This window comes from Callorhinus ursinus, unplaced genomic scaffold (genome assembly GCF_003265705.2).
Source record: "Callorhinus ursinus isolate GAN/ISIS: 27379988/994484 unplaced genomic scaffold, GSC_fseal_2.0 scaffold54, whole genome shotgun sequence".
Lineage (NCBI taxonomy): Eukaryota > Metazoa > Chordata > Mammalia > Carnivora > Otariidae > Callorhinus > Callorhinus ursinus.
Window position 1 is genome coordinate 6,540,814 of NW_027397116.1, and position 19,334 is coordinate 6,560,147.

General features: G+C 39.8%; 1 long non-coding RNA gene across 2 annotated transcripts; it reads right to left on the minus strand.

Annotated features, from left to right (window-relative positions):
• Positions 1-8,641: 8,641 nt before the first annotated feature.
• On the minus strand, positions 8,642-18,113 carry LOC141371051 (uncharacterized). 2 transcript variants are annotated; one of them, XR_012375667.1, is made up of 4 exons: positions 17,999-18,113; positions 14,358-14,530; positions 9,841-10,077; positions 8,642-8,816 (listed from the first exon to the last, which is right to left on the minus strand). It is a non-coding gene; the product is annotated as an uncharacterized lncRNA (long non-coding RNA). The 2 variants fall into 2 exon arrangements; XR_012375666.1 differs by lacking the exon at positions 9,841-10,077.
• Between the last annotated feature and the right edge of the window lie 1,221 nt (positions 18,114-19,334).

Below are 19,334 nucleotides of genomic sequence, written 5' to 3' on the forward strand. Positions count from 1 at the left end.
CCTTTCCTTTCCTTTCCTTTCCTTTCCTTTCCTTTCCTTTCCTTTCCCTCTCTTCAAAAATTCCTCTTGAGATATTCTCATTGTCTATTAATTAAGTATAAAACATATTGGTATCTCTCTTTAAAAAAAAACAAAACTCTTTTTCTTTTCTGGAAGAAAGAGGATCTTTGTTTCTCTCCTCAGCCCCTTGAGCATTAACCAGTCCTCTGTTTGTATAGAGCAGTTAATAGTATGACTCAAAAGAATTATCCTCATCCTGGCTAAAAAGACCGCATTTGAGGGACTCTCAGAGACTTGGCTGACAAAGCTCTAGCTGCCTGGGTAACTGAGAAATGCAGAAGCAGAATCTCAGTCTTCAATCCCTTCCCAAGGCAGGCTTTATTTCATTCAGGAAGAGAGGGAATGCACTGTGATTCTTAAAGAAACTTGGTGCATTTTCGCTTCACGAGTCCGGATTTGCAAGACACCCATCCCTTTGCTACGTGTATTTCCTTAGAGGAGAAAGATGAGTAGATGCAGTGATCTGTTTCACTGAGATGGCAGAAGACGTTACAAACCAGGGCAGCCAAATGATACAGACTGTGTGAAATTGCCCAGGGATCTCTTTATTGCCTCCTTATGTATCCCTTCCTATTCTTGGTTTACTTAACAAGGGTGTGAGCCCGACTTTTTGGTGCTGTTAGAATAGTCCTCTGACAACTTTATGACGGTTGAATACAAACTGAATGTCGCAGTCCTAGACTTTTAGACTGACTCCTTAGTGAGAAAGAAAAGGTTTAATCTGGGTTCACAAAGTTGCTCCTGGATACTATAATAAATTTTCACCACTGCTATAGGACCTGCTTTGAATTCTAGTTTATTCCAGCAAATAAGAGATTATCACTACATATTTTTTGAATAAATTAATGAAGGAAACTTCCATTCCCACGTGATTCTTTTCCAATAAACATTATTTTGGCATATTATTTGGCAGGGGGAATCAAAGGCTGTTCATCCTCAAATATCAACCAAAACCCAGCTTTCACAGTTAGCTTTGAAAACAAAAATTAGTACACTATCGTCGTTGCTGAAAGAGTCTTTCTTATTATCTTTATTTCTAGAGGGTGGAAAGGATTCAGGAGATAATGCCAGGAAAGTACTTTTAGCTTTCTATAGCTTAAACACAGAGAGACAATGACAATCGATGCATTTTAGCAGCTGGTATATACTATAGATGCACACAGAAAAGTGCGTGTAATAAGTCCAATAAAAAACTGGTATCAGACACAGAGAAAACCAACCCCCTCCCCCCACCAAAAAAACCCACACAAAGGACACAAAGTTCGCGGGCATGTACCTTTTGCTACATTATTGATTAGGCTACACTGTATGATTTTTTTTTTCTGTCAAAGATCAGCTAAAGTAATGGCTATGAAGAATTATCAGATGCAAAAGAAATAATTTTAGGGGCGCCTGGGTGGCTCAGTCGTTAGGCATCTGCCTTCAGCTCATGTCATGATCCCGGGGTCCTGGGATCCAGCCCCGCGTCAGGCTCCCTGCTCCGTGGGGGGGCCTGCTTCTCCCTCTCCCACTCCCCCTGCTTGTGTTTCCTCTCTTGCTGTGTCTCTCTCTGTCAAATAAATAAATAAAATCTTAAAAAAAATTTTTTTTATGTTAGTTTTAGTCCCAAAAGATTACAAAAGAGCTCCAAAAGATAGACTGAAATCCTGGTTATTACATTTCCTAATGTTTCAGAATATAGAAAATTTCTGTTCAGCTTTAAGATTTAACTAGTTCCTGGACACATTTAATGTTTTTTCAATGTTACATAATTTAATTCACTCATAAAATAATAAATTTGCAGATGCCATTAAAAATTATCCCAAATTAACAATATTATAAATAAGGCAGACATTTCATTACATTAGAATAAATGAATTTATTATATGTGGTTATTGGTTACACGGTAAAAGAATTGATATCAATGTAATGTTATTTAGATACTTTTTTTTCAAAGATTTTATTTATTTATTTGACAGAGAGAGATAGCCAGAGCAGGAACACAAGCAGTGGGAGTGGGAGAGGGAGAAGCAGGCTTCCTGCTGAGCAGGGGAGCCCGATGCGGGGCTCAATCCCAGGACCCTGGGATCATGACCTGAGCCGAAGGCAGACGCTTAAAGACTGAGCCACCCAGGTGCCCCGTTATTTAGATACTTTTGATTTGCAAAGTGGCCAAGAATATTAACCAAACATTTTGATTCAATGGCTAAGAGAAAATAAATCACTGATAGTAGTAAAGGGTTGTAGAAGAATTATACTAGGCAAATGAGCTTTTTACTTCCAAACTTCCTGCTGACAATAATCTTGTTACATTTTTTAAAACTTTTGGTTTATCCAGGGTTGCCTGGAAGCTAAGTATTTTAAGAAGGCAATTTTCAATATGTAGTTATAAATGTGACACTCACTAATAAGTTTTAAACTTGAAATGTTTTTAAAATGAAACATTCAGGGCACCTGGGTGGCTCAGTTGGTTAAGCGACTGCCTTCGGCTCAGGTCATGATCCTGGAGTCCCGGGATCGAGTCCCACATCGGGCTCCCTGCTCAGCAGGGAGTCTGCTTCTCCCTCTGACCCTCTTCCCTTTCGTGCTCTCTGTCTCTCATTCTCTCTCTCTCGACTAAATAAATAAAATCTTTAAAAAAATAAATAAAATGAAACATTCATTTGATTGCCAAATTTACAAGGAACTTATTCAGTGATTTAATTTTCTCTTATAGAATCAATAATACATTTGGATATAATAAGAAGATTACAGGTTAAATATTATTTAACTTGTGCATGTTTATTTTCTCGATATCAATTTTTATATCTGCACCATGATAACTTGACATCAAACTAGCAGGAAGATGACATGAAATTTGTGAGTTCAATAGTTTTTCCTGTATGTATAAAATGGAATAGAAACAAATGGAAGAATATAAAGAATATAAAATTCAATAACTTCCTAAGGCTTCTAAAATCCTGTTTACTTTCTTGGGAATCTATCACTTCCCACTCAAAATCTCATGTCATCTGGAAGAATTTAGTGGGATATTAAAAGCTAAAAATATTTAATCCTCAGACTCACTTCTCCCTTAGTTCAGGAATGGTCAGTTGTACTAAGCTTGGTGAAACAAAAGTATCAGTATTTCCCCTTCAGGGTAATTCTCTATTTCAGTTTTATTTATTCCTGAAGTATTAAATTTATACACACTACAAAATTGGATGGAACCCTTTAAAATTTCTTTAGCATATTCTGCATTTTTTCATTTAATGTTTTTGAGTTGAGTAATGGGGCTGTACTTGGTTTTATTCTGAAAATGCCTTAGTTGAAGTGAAATGACTTGACAGTGGTCATGATTGAACAGCTCAACATTTTGAACCTGAACAACTCACCAGCTAACCCCATTGGTTACAGTGCAATGAGACATTTATATTTCTTGAATTTTTTCCTTTTGATTTTCTTTGAAAAAAGAATCTAAAAAGCTATTTGATAACTTGATAAATGAAATAAACTTTCTGATCTGATTATAGTTTTGTTTGTAACAGTGAAAACATTTGTAGCATGATGCCTTAGTGTATTAATTCATCCACTCACAAAGAGTTAATGCTTTTCAAATTGTAAAGAAAAAAAACTCTTTAATATCAAATGCTAACTTTTCAAATATTAGCCTTTAGCAAATAAAATATTTTTATTTTATTTGTGGCACTTAGAACCTTGTAATTCCTTAAGATACAGAGAAAAATTTCTGAAAAAAAAAGTGGCTTCAGAGACAATTTTGAAGGCTTACTCTTTAATTAAATTGCTCACAGAGGGACTGTAGAACTCTGACTAGCCTGGGATTCAGTCCTGTGTGTGAGCTAAGGTCGTGCTTTCTATTTTATAGGTTTGTCAAGAGATTTATCCAAGCAAAATCAGGTTTCCAAGGTTGACTCTCAAAGGAATAGGCTGTGTTTTATGCATGTCTAAATAGAGCTCAAATTTGTCCAAAATTGATAAATTCGTGTTTGTCAATGCATAGTGTAAAAACAAAGAAAGAAAACATTTGGATAAGTCACTGATTGGCAATTAGCTTAGTAACTTTTTGACATGGGTAAGTTTAGTATGCAGCAAGATAAAGCCAGCTAAGTTTCTAGAATAAACAGAAGAGGTTATTTCAAGATCAACATGAAAATTATCCAAGATCTTCTCAAAGTTTAAATTTAGTAATAGTTCCCCCCATGTCTATTCAATTATTTTCTAAGAAATTATTTTTCTGGAGGTTTGCTAACCTGTAATTTTAAAAGTTTACTTCCTAGTGCATTACATTTACTAATACTTGTTAAATACCTATTTTCATCTTCATCAACTTGAAACATCCTCTGCATGCCACCCAATTCATATTGTAAGAAATGTGTATAGTATGCACACATTTTGTCTCTAGTTTCCTTAAAACTAATGATAAAATATAGGCAGGTAAGTTAATGTCTCTCACTACAGAAGACACTGATGATTCTCTTCTCTTTCCCTCTGACTATACATTCGTATTTTGCTCTATATTATTTTTGCAACGTTCTGCTATTAAAACTAATGTTACACACAAATCACATTGTGTCTAAAAGTTTAGTTTTGTAAGATGATAACTGACCGGCTGAGCTCCCTGCTTCCTTGATTTACTGCCATTGGTTGTATTCCTATTGGCACGACCTGATTTTGCCCATTTCACTCACTTTAGGGATAGTCTGAATTTTCTGGTGTTGATTTAACCATTTTTCTCTCTTCCAGGAAAATGACTCCCCCTCATTTAAGCATCAAACCTTAAAATTAGCTTTTGGTTTCAGATCTGTATTTTCTATGTTCTTTGTACATTTGCATATTCTTTGCAGGACCAAGAACAATGAAAACAGGAAAGGTTGAGAAATGAACACCATGTTCCTTCATCTCTAGACACTTTAAGGAGAAAAATCTCCACAAATGCAATGAAGAGACTATTTGATATTTTAGTATGTAAATTTATTGCACTGGATTTAGTTAAAAACAAAATAAACACTCACTTTTTGCTTAGAGGAGAGAGAATATGTATTTAGAGGTAGAAGGGGAATCCCAATGAAGCTACAAAGATGTTTTGAGTGAATTCTTATTTGCTGTACATTTTTTTTTTTGGCATTGATGGCCTGAGATACTGTCTAGCATTGCTTGAGAAAGTAACCTATTGAGGACCTAACTGAAAATAAGCATCTTTAAAATTTTAAGGGAGCTCAGATTCAAATAAGATACTGCAACCAATCTTAAAAATTATATTGTTTGCAACTGATGACTATGAAGGAAAAAGCTGATAGCCTTATTGTTATTGTTATTATTATATGTTTTTATCCTGTGGCCCAAAGGAAGTTTCCATAGGTCCTCTTGAATTGGATGAGTTTTTACAAATCCTCTGTAGTTGGATAAATGCATTGCAGAAGCAAAAGTCTGTAAATGCTGAGTATACCTGTTGAGAAAGATTCTGTGCTTTTCTCCTCAAGGCTGCAACAGATTCTAGTGAGTTTTGGAAGTTATAAGCAGAAATTAATTCTGAGCCTTCAACTCTGGCCTGGTAGCGCCCCCTTATGTCCAGGGTATAGAATATACAACAAATGATGTCTAAATCTTGTTTCAGTAAGAAGCCAAAACCGGTGGCTCTAGTCTTGGTCCGTCAGTGACAGAAATGGCTTGAACTTGCTTTGTCTCACTTGCTGTCCCCTGAAGACCCAGGGCCAGTGATCTCTTGTGCTCTTTCCAGCCTCTCCAAATCTGTTTTTTGGGAGGGCATTTTGTAGACCACACTGGGATATAATTTGCTGAGATTTATTATGCTGCTCCCTTTGGGAGATTTGCATTTTAATTGCAGACAGTGATATGAAAAAGGGGGCTCTTGATGTGTGGAATTCCAGGGATGACTGAATGAGTACAGAAGGGTCAAGGTTAGGATGAAGCCAAATTAGTCAAGTACAGGGTCCTCTTCTGTCTTTGTTTAAAATTTTGACAATTTGCTCATCGTGGATTTTTTGCATTGATAGCTGTTTTTAAAAAATATTTCATGAAAATATGATTTATCTTGATTACTAAGTTTTTGGCTTAAGCTCTGCGTTCCCTGCCCCTCCCCACCCCCCCAAATGCCTTACGTGCCTCGCCCTTGTCCTGAACCACTCAGTAGGGAGTGGTTTGTTTGGTGCCTGCCATTTCTAGAATTCTGGATATCACACTACCAAATTGCCACCCACTCCACCTTCCCATTGAACTCAATGACCACGGTGAATAAGCAGTTTCACCATGTCTACTGGAAGAACGGTGGAAGCAAATCGACCTGAAAACGTGCCACCAGTCCAGTGGTGCTGGAAAGGTTTAATGGGTTCATGAAACAAGGGAGGAGGAGGAGGTCTTTGGGTTCAAAGGATCATAAAATAATAAAGTCGTTTGACAGTTGTGCTACTCTAATAAAAAAATAAAGAAACTGCCATACGTGATGTTATCTAAGGTCTTGGAATGATCTTTTGCTTTGTGTGGCCAAATTTTTAGTAGTCATTATTCTTAACATTTAAACCCCTGGCTTTTTCTGGTAGGATAAAATAGATGTAACCAGATTAGAGAAGGGCATAAAGTTTTTTTTTTTTTATTTTTTTTAAATGTTTTATTTATCTATTCATGAGAGTCAGAGAGAGAGAGAGAGAGAGAGAGAGAAGCAGAGGGAGAAGCAGGCTCACCACAGAGCAGGGAGCCCGATGTGGGACTCGATCCCAGGACCCCGGGATCATGACCTGAGCCGAAGGCAGACGCTTAACCATCTGAGCCACCCAGGCGCCCGAGAAGGGCATAAGGTTTAATATTAACTTCCTCAAGAAGATGGGTGCCCGTGGGTGCCCAAGCTCAGCACTCCCATGTCTGAAATGTGACCAGATGTCGGCCTTCAAAGGTCAGCATCTGAGACTTCTGAAATGTAGTACAATGAGCACTTTGGAGGTTTATGGCAGGGAAGAATGGTATAGCCGCGTTCAGCAGCCTGTAGGAGCCAGGGGTGGTCCTGTTTGAGTTGAATGCATAGTATGTTTTGGTGGAGTTTGTTTTTTCCATAGATCAAATTTTCCTGGTTTTAATAAAATAAGGAACCCAGAAAACTTTTATCTGCACCTGGGCAAGAAGACATTGCTAGAGAGAAGACAATCTTGGTCAAAAGCAAGAGTTTAAATTCACTTAGGTCTTTGCTTTTACATCTGAAAATAGATTTCCACCTAATTTAGACTTTCATTTCAACTGGGACATTGTCATCCTTGCGTTCATCAGGAATTAAAATCTTGAGGGTCAGGTTCTAATAAATTCATTTAAAAGCTGCCTTGAATTCATTGTGAAAGAAGTCTGGCTATAAATAATAAACCAGTCTCGTAGTCGACACAGGCTTAATTAAGAACAATGTTGGCAGCTGGGCATGTTCCTTATTTTCTGTTTCCACAGGAGTCAGAGAAAAGGAATCATTTAACATTATGTTAGGAAATGACTTCCTGTTGTTTTTAGAAAAAGCATTACAACATATTAGATACTAGCCTATGATAGATCTTGCTTTTCTTGATACCCTTTTCACGGGAAACACTTGTGTGTTTCAAAGGGTTCTTTTGGGATACATATGCTTTAAATATGGGTTTAATTAATTTTGACTTTCTAAGCTTGAATAATCTATACTGTAATTGGGTAGGAACTCTACTAAAAATCTCCATACTTTATTTAACAAGACTTTCAAATTAGTGTTTTAAAGCTGAGAAGGATTTGGTTTAAAGAGTATTAGCTGCCACACAAAGAGTCTCATAAATAACCTTGCATGATCAGAGCGTATCATTAAAATTGTGTCAATTCAGCATCTCTGTTAGGCAACACCTCTACCTAGGAAAAGCAAAATCAGACTCCTAGAGTTAATATGCATAATAAAGAACTTTCGTTACCCCTGTGATTGGTTGCAAGTGTCCGGAGGGTCACAAAAACCCCCATTTGTCTTATTTTTCTATAATTAAACTTTCTATTATTCAACTGACACTTAAAAATGAATAGACAGTATTTATGAATTGAATTTATCTTCCTCAATACATTTAAATGCTAAATTTAAATGCTAGTATCATAATAACAATTTTGTATCCTTTTTATTGCAAATCCCTCCCACCCCTCCCTCCCCACCTCTTTCTTTGGCTGATGTTCAAGTAAACAGATTCTTGTGATTTAGCCTTGGAAACTGGCCACCATTTTAAATACCATTACCATGGGAAAATGAAGAAACTTTGCAATGTAATGTCTGCATTAAAGAATGCCTCTATTTGTTATAGAGGATCATGGACCCCATGATAGTTCAGGTTTCTTAGTGAGGTATCAAAATGAGCTCAGTTTAAGACCATTTTACCCAGGGGTGAAAATTTCCCAATACTTGAATATTTTCCTGATTAGAATGGTGGTGATATTAATGAATTCAATTCATTGATATTGCATAACAAAGTTTGTCAATATTTGCAGTATCTGCATAACTCAATCAATATTTTCCAAATGATCAATAGTATAAAATTATGCACAGGTAAAAGACTCATTTAAAGTGTGAAACAATATTTTTAATGTTACATAGTAAAAGCTCATTGATGTTTTTTCAGATTCTACATTGCAACTAACTTTAAACAAATTACCATTTCTTGTGTTTTTGTATAGTTATCAAAGAAGGGTATCCAGGGGTGCCTGGCTGGCTCTGTCCGTAGAGTGTGCGACTCTTGATCTCTGGGTGGTGAGTTCGAGCCCCATGTTGGGCATAGAGATTACTTTAAAAAAATAAAGAAAAGAGAAGAATATCCATGGTTATCTGAAACATCTATCATACTCCTTTTTCCAACTATATCTGTGTGAGGCCAGATTTTCCCCATAGACTTCAGACTTCAGCCAAAACAATGTATTGACAGAAGCAGCTAGGAGAATCCAGTTGTTTTCTATCAAGCCAGATACTTACAAAACTGTAAGACAATGCCACTCTTACTGTTTTGTTGTTGTTTGGAGAACATGGTTATTGTTAATAAAAATATTTTTTTTATGTTAACATGTATTGAGTTTATTATCTCTCAATGAATGAATAAATATTTAAAAAATATTTTACATGTTAATATCTTATATGGTAACATTTGAAAGATACAACCCACGTAAGCTCTTTGGCATCTTCAATCATTTTTAACAGTGTAAAGAGGTCTCTGAGATTAAAAACACTTGCGAACCTCTGTACTAAGGAGAACATCTGTACTAAGGAGAACCTCTGTACTAAAGAGAACCTCTGTACTAAGGAGAGCCTCCATACTAAGGAGACCCTCCGTACTAAGGAGAACCTCTGTACTAAAGAGAGCCTCCGTACTAAGGAGAGGCTCCGTACTAAGGAGAACCTCCATACTAAGGAGAACCTCTGTACTCAAGGAGAACCTCTGTACTAAAGAGAACATCTGTACTAAGGAGAGCCTCTCACGGAGAACTCTGTACTGGTGTAGTAACCACCTCCTGCTAACCAGGTTTGTTTAGCCTAATTTTATACATGACTGGAGTAAGTTGAAGTTCTCTAAAATGTCCAGATGATCAGGATCCTTGCAGAATGTATTATGACAAAGAGCAGGAGAGTTATCTTTACCCTGAGGCAGGACAGTGTGTTTGCTCTTTCTTTGTTAGGGTAAACTGCTTTCCACACTTGCTACAGGTTACTATTGATATGAAGCATTCACCAAACTCTGAGGCACATACTGAGTGACAAAGTCTGCTGATTGTCCCTGTTCAGACACAGTGTTTAACATGGCAGCTTTGGGCTCTCACCTAGTGAAGAGTATGGCAGCTCACCATTGTCTGCCACTATCCATCTCATTATTCTAGAGGTCAGAGAGGTGAATTGAAGGAGGATATGATGAGGCTCCATGCTCTTGCATCCTTCAGGTTTTTCCATGGTGGTGATAATCTCCGATGCCCCGAGGAATTCGATATTACTTCTGATTTACTGTCCTTCAGTTTCAGAGGCTTTCACTTTGTTCTTCCTACCAGCATGGCCCTCGCTCTCTAAATAGGGGAACAGTGTGAAGTTTCTGTGAGCTGCAAGTCCATGGTTTCACTGGACCCTCTGTGAGATAGACTTGGGCCATTGATTGTCTACATTATAACCATTTATTGTTTTCTTAGATGTATCTCCTTTTGATCTGAAGATCTTCGGAAAGATCTTCAGAAAGATATGTTGGAAAGGAAGAGATATTGTCCCACTGCCTACCTCACCCCACCTCAAATTCAACAATGACGTGGGGAAAGGATAATTACAATAAACTCTCATTCAGAAAGGGGAGGCACATAGTAGCCAATGGTCCATGACAGCTCTGAAATCCCCCCGGGGAAGATGTTTGCAGACCCTCTTGGGGTGAGGAGTGTTTCTTGATTAGGCCCTGCTTCTGCTCTTCAGGGTGGCTTCCCCAGGGAGCACTGTCCTGAATGTCTCTTGGCTCTGCCCTCTGAGACATACTTTCTTTCCTATCCTACTTGCCACTTCTAAGGAGGGCAGTGGAAAATATGCCATTTAAGCAATGTTTTCCATCTGATTTAAGAATGTTAGGTCCCAGAGACCTTTTTTGCGTTTTGAGCAACCTCATTCACTTTTAGTTCAGGCTGCTGGCACATTACCCAGTGTAACTCCCTTAAAAATACTGTAGCCTTCTGATGAATATGATTCAAGATGCCTCCATTCAGTAAAAGCCATATTCATAATTATTTTTGAGATGTGCCTCTGAATGCTTATTTAGTGTTATTTAAAGATTAAGTATCTACGGGACAATATCCTTAAGATTCGTACAAGTCATTTTGTCTGGGTGAGGGGGTCTACTTGGCATTGTCTTAACTCTTTCAGTTTTTTTTTTTTTTTAGATTTTATTTAAATTCAGGTTAGTTAACATAGTTATTACTTTGAGGGGCAGAATTTTGTGATTCATCAGTTGCATATCTTCCAGTGGTTTTACTAAAGGGTCTTAGACTCACAGCCCTCATTTGAGCTTTACGATCAGGCCTTCTTTTATTGAGAGAATCTTTACGAGCTGGGGAGGCTAGAGATGAGAAACTTATTTTATTTTGCAACTCAGCGAGTTCTGACCTTTCCATAGTTCCTTGACATTGTTCTTGCAACCAGGCCAGTTTTTTCGTTAGCTTGTCTCTTTCTTGCGATACTTTATCTTACACACCTAGGAATGACCAGCTGACACTTGGAGCATTTTGCCCTGGAAATCATCTTGCTCAAATCTAGAGGTTTTTCCCATTTTTCAAATTGCCATAAGCAACAGTTTTACCCATTGCTTTTCCAACACACAGCATGGGTTTCCATTTTCCCAGGCTGTTATGGGAGTTCCCTACTGCTTTTTTCTATCTTCTTCCTGCTCTCCAGCCTCTAAAGCCCATGTCACATAGTTTAGGTTTGTGTGATGGCAGCTCTGCCCTTCTGTGACCAATTTCTGAATCGGTTATCTGTCGCCACACCGGCGCTGCATGATCAATAACCATCAAACCCCAGTGACATACTTCAGTGAACGTGTATTTTTGCTTCCTGCTCTGTAGGTCGGCTGGCTCTGCTGTTCAAAGTTGGGTTCATCAGGGCTCAAGTATCAAAGGTCAGCCGTGAGTCAGGCAGGTGACTTTGTTGGGAGATTTTTGAGGGCAAGTGTGATACTGTGATTTATAAGAAAAAATATATATTTGGTCTTTGTCCTCAATTCTGACCCAGAGCTTTAAAAACCCTTGGAATTTTCTAAGCGTTGAGAGGCAGGTGTTTTTTGTTATGTTAATGAGGTGACTTCTGGAGCTCACCTAAGCTTGGGGGCTGGTTGCCAGGGAAACCAACTATGTGGTTAGGGGGCTGGAACGTTCTGTCCCCTTCCCCCGATCTGGGGAGGAGAGAGGGGCCGGAGATTAACTTCAATCACCAACTGGCAATGATCGAATCAGTTGTGCCTGGGTGATGAAGCCTCCACAAAACCCAAAAGGACCGGCTTGGAGCGCTTCTGGGTTGGTGAGCACGTGGAGGGGCAGGGGCAGCGGCATATTCTGAGAGTGTGCAAACTGCGCCATTTCCCTATGCATCTCTTCCCTCTGGCTGTTCTTGAGTTAGATCCTTTTATAACGAACCGAAGCGGTTCGTTATAAACGAACCTAGTGAGTAGTAAAATGTTTCTCTGAGTTCTGTGAGCTGCTTTAGCAAGCTCCAAGGAGGGAGTCAGTGGAACCTCCTGTCAGAAGCACAGGTGACCACCTGAGCTTGTGATGGGTGTCTGAGGTGGAAGGGGGCAATCGTGTAGAATTGAACCATTAACTTGCACTAGTGTCCGAATGGAGTTAAATAGGACATGCAGCTGGTCTTACTGACTGGTGGTGGCAGACTCCCTCCCCACAGCCTTGAACTTGGTGACTAGAATTGTAATTGGTGATCAGAATCTTTGCAAGAAACATCCCTTATTTATCTTTGTATGTACTCCTTCTTCTCACATTGTGTCTACACAAAAAATGAAAGTGTATCTTGGAATATTTTTATTTTCTTTTCTCCTATGTTGTTCAGAATTCTTGTCCTTCCTGATTGGCCTGGAGCTTCTTTCTGTCTGGGGGAGAAGGGATATTCGACTTCTGATATCGAATGGAGATTTCTAAATTCTTTTGTGTCTCTTTTAAAATTGTGAATTGCCAGGCTCCCAGAGTTACTGTATAGTACAAAGGAGAAACAGGACCCAGCATGGCCACTGGTCTTGCTTTGCCATGATAATGGTGACATCAAAGGTCAGAGGATTATGGAAGGAGGGAAGCGAGAGAACGAAGGGAGTGGGTAGATGTGTGGGGTTTTATTTGTTAGATAAATTGAAGAGAATACCAGTGACCTCCCTGTCTGAAAGAGGAGAGTCTCACGGGCTGCTCCGGCATCCAACTTTGAAGGGCCCTATCAGCTCAGTATCACTGTAGTGAGAGGCAGAGGAACATCCTTAGCCTTAGCTTTCCTGAGCTTCCCTTGGTCTATAGAGGGCAAGGATAGGACCCACTGGTGCTAGGGGGTGCTGGGGATTTGGCTAGAGGGAGTTACTGCCGCAGGTGCAAGGTGGCTCTGTAGCACACCTGCAGGGCAGGTGGTCCTGGCTGGAGCTGAATGGAAGTCACATCTGGACCTCTAGGAGGTCTGTCGTGCTAGGGGAGCATGGAGATGAGATAGGATCATGAAAAGAAGGGGGTCCTGGCTTTCTGGGAGCAGGGCCTGACTCTCTGAACCAAGAGAATGACTGTGAGTTTGTCAGTTGCTAACTGTGGCATTGTGCCCAGTAGGCCTTCTGGCCGCTGCACAGAAGACAAACTCCTTGGAGGCCAGAGGAAGTAAAGGACACCGTACCTTAGGACCCTGATCCTCCCCTTCTGTCCCAAGGCTCTGTGGGCCATACTTCTTCATGAGGCTGCCTTGGAGAAGAAAGGGGGTGATGGTGTGAAAGACAAAGCAATCTAAGTGGCCAGTTTTTCCTAGAGAGACCAACATTTACTTAAAGGAGATATTTCAAACCATGATTCCTGGGGCGCCGGGGTGACTCAGTTGGTTAAGCGTCTGCCTTCGGCTCAGGTCGCGATCCCAGGGTCCTGGGATCGAGCCCTGTGTTGGGCTCCCTGCTCAGTGGGGAACCTGCTTCTCCCTCTCCCCCTCCCCCTGCTGTGCTCTCTTTCTCTCTCTCTCTCTGTCAAATAAATAAATAAAATCTTAAAAAAAGTAAATAAGCCATTATCCCATTGACCAGGGGAAGGAGAATAAGAAGGAAAGCAATATTGATAGAAATATAATACTGATGCTAATATTTATTGAACACTTATTATGCATGAGGCACGTGCTAAATTTAAATTAGGAGATTAAAGCAGAGAGGTTAAGAAATTTCCCCAAGGTCACACAGTGCTTGCTGAACCAGAATTCAAAATCAGGCCATTTGAAACTAGAGCCTGTGTTTTTATTTATTTATTTATTTATTTATTTAAAGATTTTTTTTTTATTTATTTGACAGAGAGAGACACAAGCAGGGGGAGTGGGAGAGGGAGAAGCAGGCTTCCCGCTGAGCGGGAAGCCTGATGCAGGGCTCAATTCCAGGACCCTGGGATCACGACCTGGGCCAAAGGCAGATGCTTAACGACTGAGCCACCCAGCCCCCGAGGCTGTGTTTTTAGACATCTCCTTTGCAAATTCAAACTGTAGAATGAGATACATTTGCAATTCCATTTCGTAAATGGTAAAAAGTACTTTCTGGATAAATACATGTTTTGGTAAATCAGATTAATAGAGATTACACTCTACATACCAGCCTTTGTTTCTTGACACAACGCTGTTTCTGCGACTCCTTCACCTTGAGACACAGGTCAGCAGAGGGCTGCTCAGGATTGCCCAGAGGCCTCCTGGGGGGCAGGCAGGAAGGAAGGTCTGGGCCTGTAGGATCCAAGGCCTCCTCTGCTCACAGGGTGGCTTCTGAGGTTACTAGAAACAAGGGGAAGAATATTCTCATTTGTTTTTGGCTGAATGGGAGAATGCAAATATTGGCTACTTTGTTAGCTTTACTTACAGAAGGATGTTTAAGTTCATTTCTTGGGGCTGAATTGTGAAAATTCCAAACAAACACATGACCAAACACATCCTTCTTCCCTTGACAAAAGGGAAAGAAGTGAGTCTATATTTTACTATTTAGAGACATTTACGTCAGTGTTGAACACGCACTGCTGATTTATGGGGGGGAAATTGTACCCAAGAGGCAGACGGCACATGGTTAGGTTTTTGTCACGTTCAAGGGAGTTGGGCCCCACCCTCCCAGATCATGTACTCTAAGCTGTTTACCTTGATTTCCTCCACCTTCATCACCACCCTGGAAAGAAGATGAATTTCTCTGAACCCTCCACACTCCCAGTTCTCAGGTCCCATCTGTCCCCTGAGCACTCACCGTCCTGCATATGGATTCTTGCCCATAGATTAAAACTCATAATCCAGCGTTTAAAAATGAGAGAAAATGGAGGATGTAGATTTATTTTTCTACAAAAATTGCCACCACAGGAGAAAATATATATTGCTTAAGATTCATTCTAAATTCAATTTATACTTTGCTTAAAGGACCAAATTCTTCACTGACTTAAAAATATATATTAAAGTATCATGACAAAGAAACTCAAAGATCCAAGTCAGATTGTATTCCCTGAGTATCTAGTAAGCTATAATATTTATCGCTGTTACATGGAATGCCTAACATAGATGATATTGTTTATATTTTACTACTGCATTTATATTATTGTTTTCTTTTTGTTGTTTTTTAAAAATTTTATTTAAATTCTATCGGTTAACATACACTGCAGTATTGGCTTCATGCTATGGCATTTATTAATTTATTAATTTATTACTATTATTATTTTTTTGCATGGAGCCAAACACGGAGCTTGAACTCACAACCCTGAGAGCAAGACCTGAGCTGAAATCAAGAGTTGGATGTTCAACCAACTGAGCCACCCAGGCGCCCCTCTATTGAATTTATTTTTTAAGAAGTCTAGCAAAGGACTTATTTTAGGAAGTTTTGTATTCTTCAACTGATTTGAAGTTAAAACATAAAAATTCACATAAATAGGCATTCCCCTTTGATTCTCACAGAAACCCAAAGTACCTAACTTTCAAAGATGTACAGAGTTATAAAAATGAGAGTCCTTGAGTGGAGCGTGATGTAGAGTCCAGTGCGTCCTCTCAAAATTATGAAAAGGAGTGATTATGTCTTGAACCCAACTTCCATTTATTTAGCTTTTTTCCCCTGGCTCCATTCTTCCACATTCTCCTCATCCCTCAATATTAATTGCTTCCCATCCCATCAACACCCTAAAAGAATATAATTTAGAAATCAACAATGCATTATTTATTAGTATGAACATTTTGGGTCTGCTTCTGAAAGTTAGAGAATAAAAACCACATTGCCTCTAAATAAAAAACGTAAAAAATGAAGTTGATCAAAGGTGTGAGTGTAAGCTAGACTTTTAAGCCTTCGTTTTAATTGGAGGCATTAAGTTTACTTCGCTTTATTAAGACTTGAATAATCTGGGCATTTGAAGTCCTTTATAAATGAAGGAGTCACGTGATCTGGCTAGGACTCCAGATTTAAACTATGTTGCTATTCACCATAGGAACTCAACTGCAGGAAAAAACAAACAAACAAACAAACAAACAAACAAAAAACAAAGGAAAGAAAGAAAACAACAATTTGGGATCCGAGTCAGAAAAATCTGTGACTGAAGCCAGCACTGTACAGTGACGGGGACAGCAACTGCAAACATTGACTGCCATCTAACCCAACGTCCATTTCTTTTCTTCCTCTCTCAGGGTCTTGCTGGCTGCGTGACTGGGAAAGCCTCATAACCTTTGTGAAATCTCGTTGTAAGTGATTTAAATAATACTCTGTACCCATCTCACCTCGTAAGGTTGTTAGGACTCAAATGAGATAATAGGTAACATCAACATAAGAGCTAAAATGTATGGAGCACTGATTCTGTATCAGGCATGGTTCTCACCACTTTGCCTGTGTTCCTTCATTTATTTTTGTCAACTCTCCTACGAGGTGGGCGATACTCTTTTATAGACTAGGAAACTAAGGCAAAGAAACTTTAAGTATCTTGCCCAAGGTTGTATAGTTAGCAAGGATTTGAATGAAATGCACACTAACATGATGATGATGATGATGATGTGTGTGTGTGTGTAACTTTCAACGGAAAATCCTCAAGTTAAATAGACTGGGAAATCTAGTGATCTCTTGGATCTTTGTTTAGGAACTTACCACGAATTTGCTTGTTGTTTGATGGTTACTGAAGGAGCAGCTCTTGGGAGTTGGGACGTTCCACAGACTTCCTGTTTCTATCTTGTTATTTGGGCAGCTTCGTGACAGTTCACGAGTGGTTCCTCTCTCTTTCCTCTTGCTGTCAAGTTTCTGCCATTCGCTGCACCTCTGTGCATTACCAACTTGTGGTCAACTAGGGAGTCTAGCCTTTAAGAAAAAGTGCCTTGCACTCTTTGCAATGTCCAAAGCTGTGTGCCCTGGGATCCCATTCAATTCAATGAAAGGAAGGCCAGGCTCATTATGAGAACTTCCTCTCCCATCTTTGCTTTCATGATTACCCTCTCTGTGCCATGGTATTATTATTATTGTCGTTGAAGTTGTTATTTGCCGCTGAGGCTGGAAAACATAACGCCATGCAGTGGAGGTGACCAGAGTTGCTGTGGACCCAGATCCCTGGGCAGTTGAGTTTCCACCCCACCACCTGTATCAGCCCGGAGACTCTGGGCAAGTTATTCAACCTCAGTTTATTCGTCTGTAAAGCTGGGACATTGAGAATTCCTACTTGGTAGCTTTGTTGTGGGGACTAAATAGTTCCCATTATGTAGAGTGCTGAGGAGTCCCGGAACAGAGTGCTTGTAGCTATAGTAATAATAAACAAATAATACTGCATTATAGGAATAATTCATATACAATAATAATTCCTTATCATCATCATCGTCAGTTTTATGACTTGTCTGTAGACTCTAGAAGCTGAAGGTCCATCTGTTTTTTCACCCTTGAAAAATCACTGTCCTCTACCACTCATCCTTTGGTTTTCTATCAAGGTAACTTTTCCGATAAACGCCTTTCATCATTCTTTTTCTCTTGTTCACCGCATGGACTGACCTCACAGTGAATGGACAATAAACGCAAACTCCTTTGATTGCCAATCAAGGCTCTCCACAGCCTGGCCTCCCCATGGGCTCCAAGCCTTCATTTTACAGGAAAGGTGCAATCAGTTACATCGGATGGTTTCTCAGTCCAGTGTCAGGGACAGCAGCACCATCTACTGGACAGTTTTTGTTCTAAATGAAACGGAGCATCAACCAGTCTAAATTTTTGGGAACTTAAAATATCATTAGATACCGTGTAAGGCAGTGGTTCCTTACCCGAGCCGCACATCTGAATCAGTTTGAGAGCCGTGATGTCAATTCCTGGGCTCTACCCCAGGCCCACCTGGGAATCAAGTTGGCAGTTAGTGGTAGAATCTATGTAGAGGGGCGCCTGGGTGGCGCAGTCGTTGGGCGTCTGCCTTCGGCTCAGGTAATGATCCCAGGGGCCTGGGATCGAGCCTGGGATCGAGCCTGGGATCGAGCCTGGGATCGAGCCCAGCATCGGGCTCCCTGCTCTGCGGGAAGCCTGCCTCTCCCTCCCCCACTCCCCCTGCTTATGTTCCGTCTCTCGTTGTGTCTCTCTCTGTCAAATAAATAAATAAAATCTTAAAAAAAAAAAAAAAGAATCTATGTAGAATTCTTCCTCTGAAGCAGTTCTTTGGCTATTCCTGGCCTCCCCATGTAGCACCTTGTGGTAAAATGTCTCCTTCCTCTCTACCCTTTAGCAAAATGGCTTTCTCTATGTTTCCTTCCTTTTCGGAAATCTATACAGTTGGAAAGTACTAGGTTAAAATAAGCAGTTTGAAAAAAATTCTCAATTTTATTTATTTATTTTTAAATATTTAATTTATTTATTTGTCAGAGAGAGAAAGAGCACAAGCAGGGGGAGTGGCAGGCAGAGGGAGAAGCAGGCTCCCTGCTGAGCAAGGAGCCCAATGCGGGGCTCGATCCCAGGACTCTGGGATCACGACCTGAGCTGAAGGCAGACGCTTAACGGACTGAGCCACCCAGGTGTCCCAAAAGTTCTCAATTCTAAATGACAAAGTTTGAAATTAATTTACAGAATTTGAAATACATGATCATGATCACAGCATCAATCAATACAGAAGCGTATGAAAGTACATTTCTTTCTTTTTCGCTCCTCTTGTGCCCAACAAAACCCTCTATTCCCACAGCCACTGTTAACAGTTGTAACGCATCTCTTAAGATGTTTTGTCTGTGTTGAACAACAATCCATCCTCTTTCAAAAATACCTTTAATGAGATGTCATTGGCATATATTTAAAAAGCACAATTTGATAGGTTTTGACAAATGCCCACACCCGTGACACGATGACCACATGAACTATCTCCCATCCCCCAACATTTAAAACCAGGAACACCAACTTGGGACGTCTGGCTCTACAAGGATGGAACATATTTCACCTGTTTCAGTGCTTTTAAGAACAAGACATGCAGAATATTTCCAAATCCAAATTCCACTTCTCACACTTGTTGAGTGTGTATTTTCTGCGTGCACTCTGCATTCTATGGGGTTTAACAGGAGGAAAGTTGCTTGGAAACACCCAGCCACTGGTGGACAGTTGGGATTTAAGAGGTTGTCCTGCACCCTG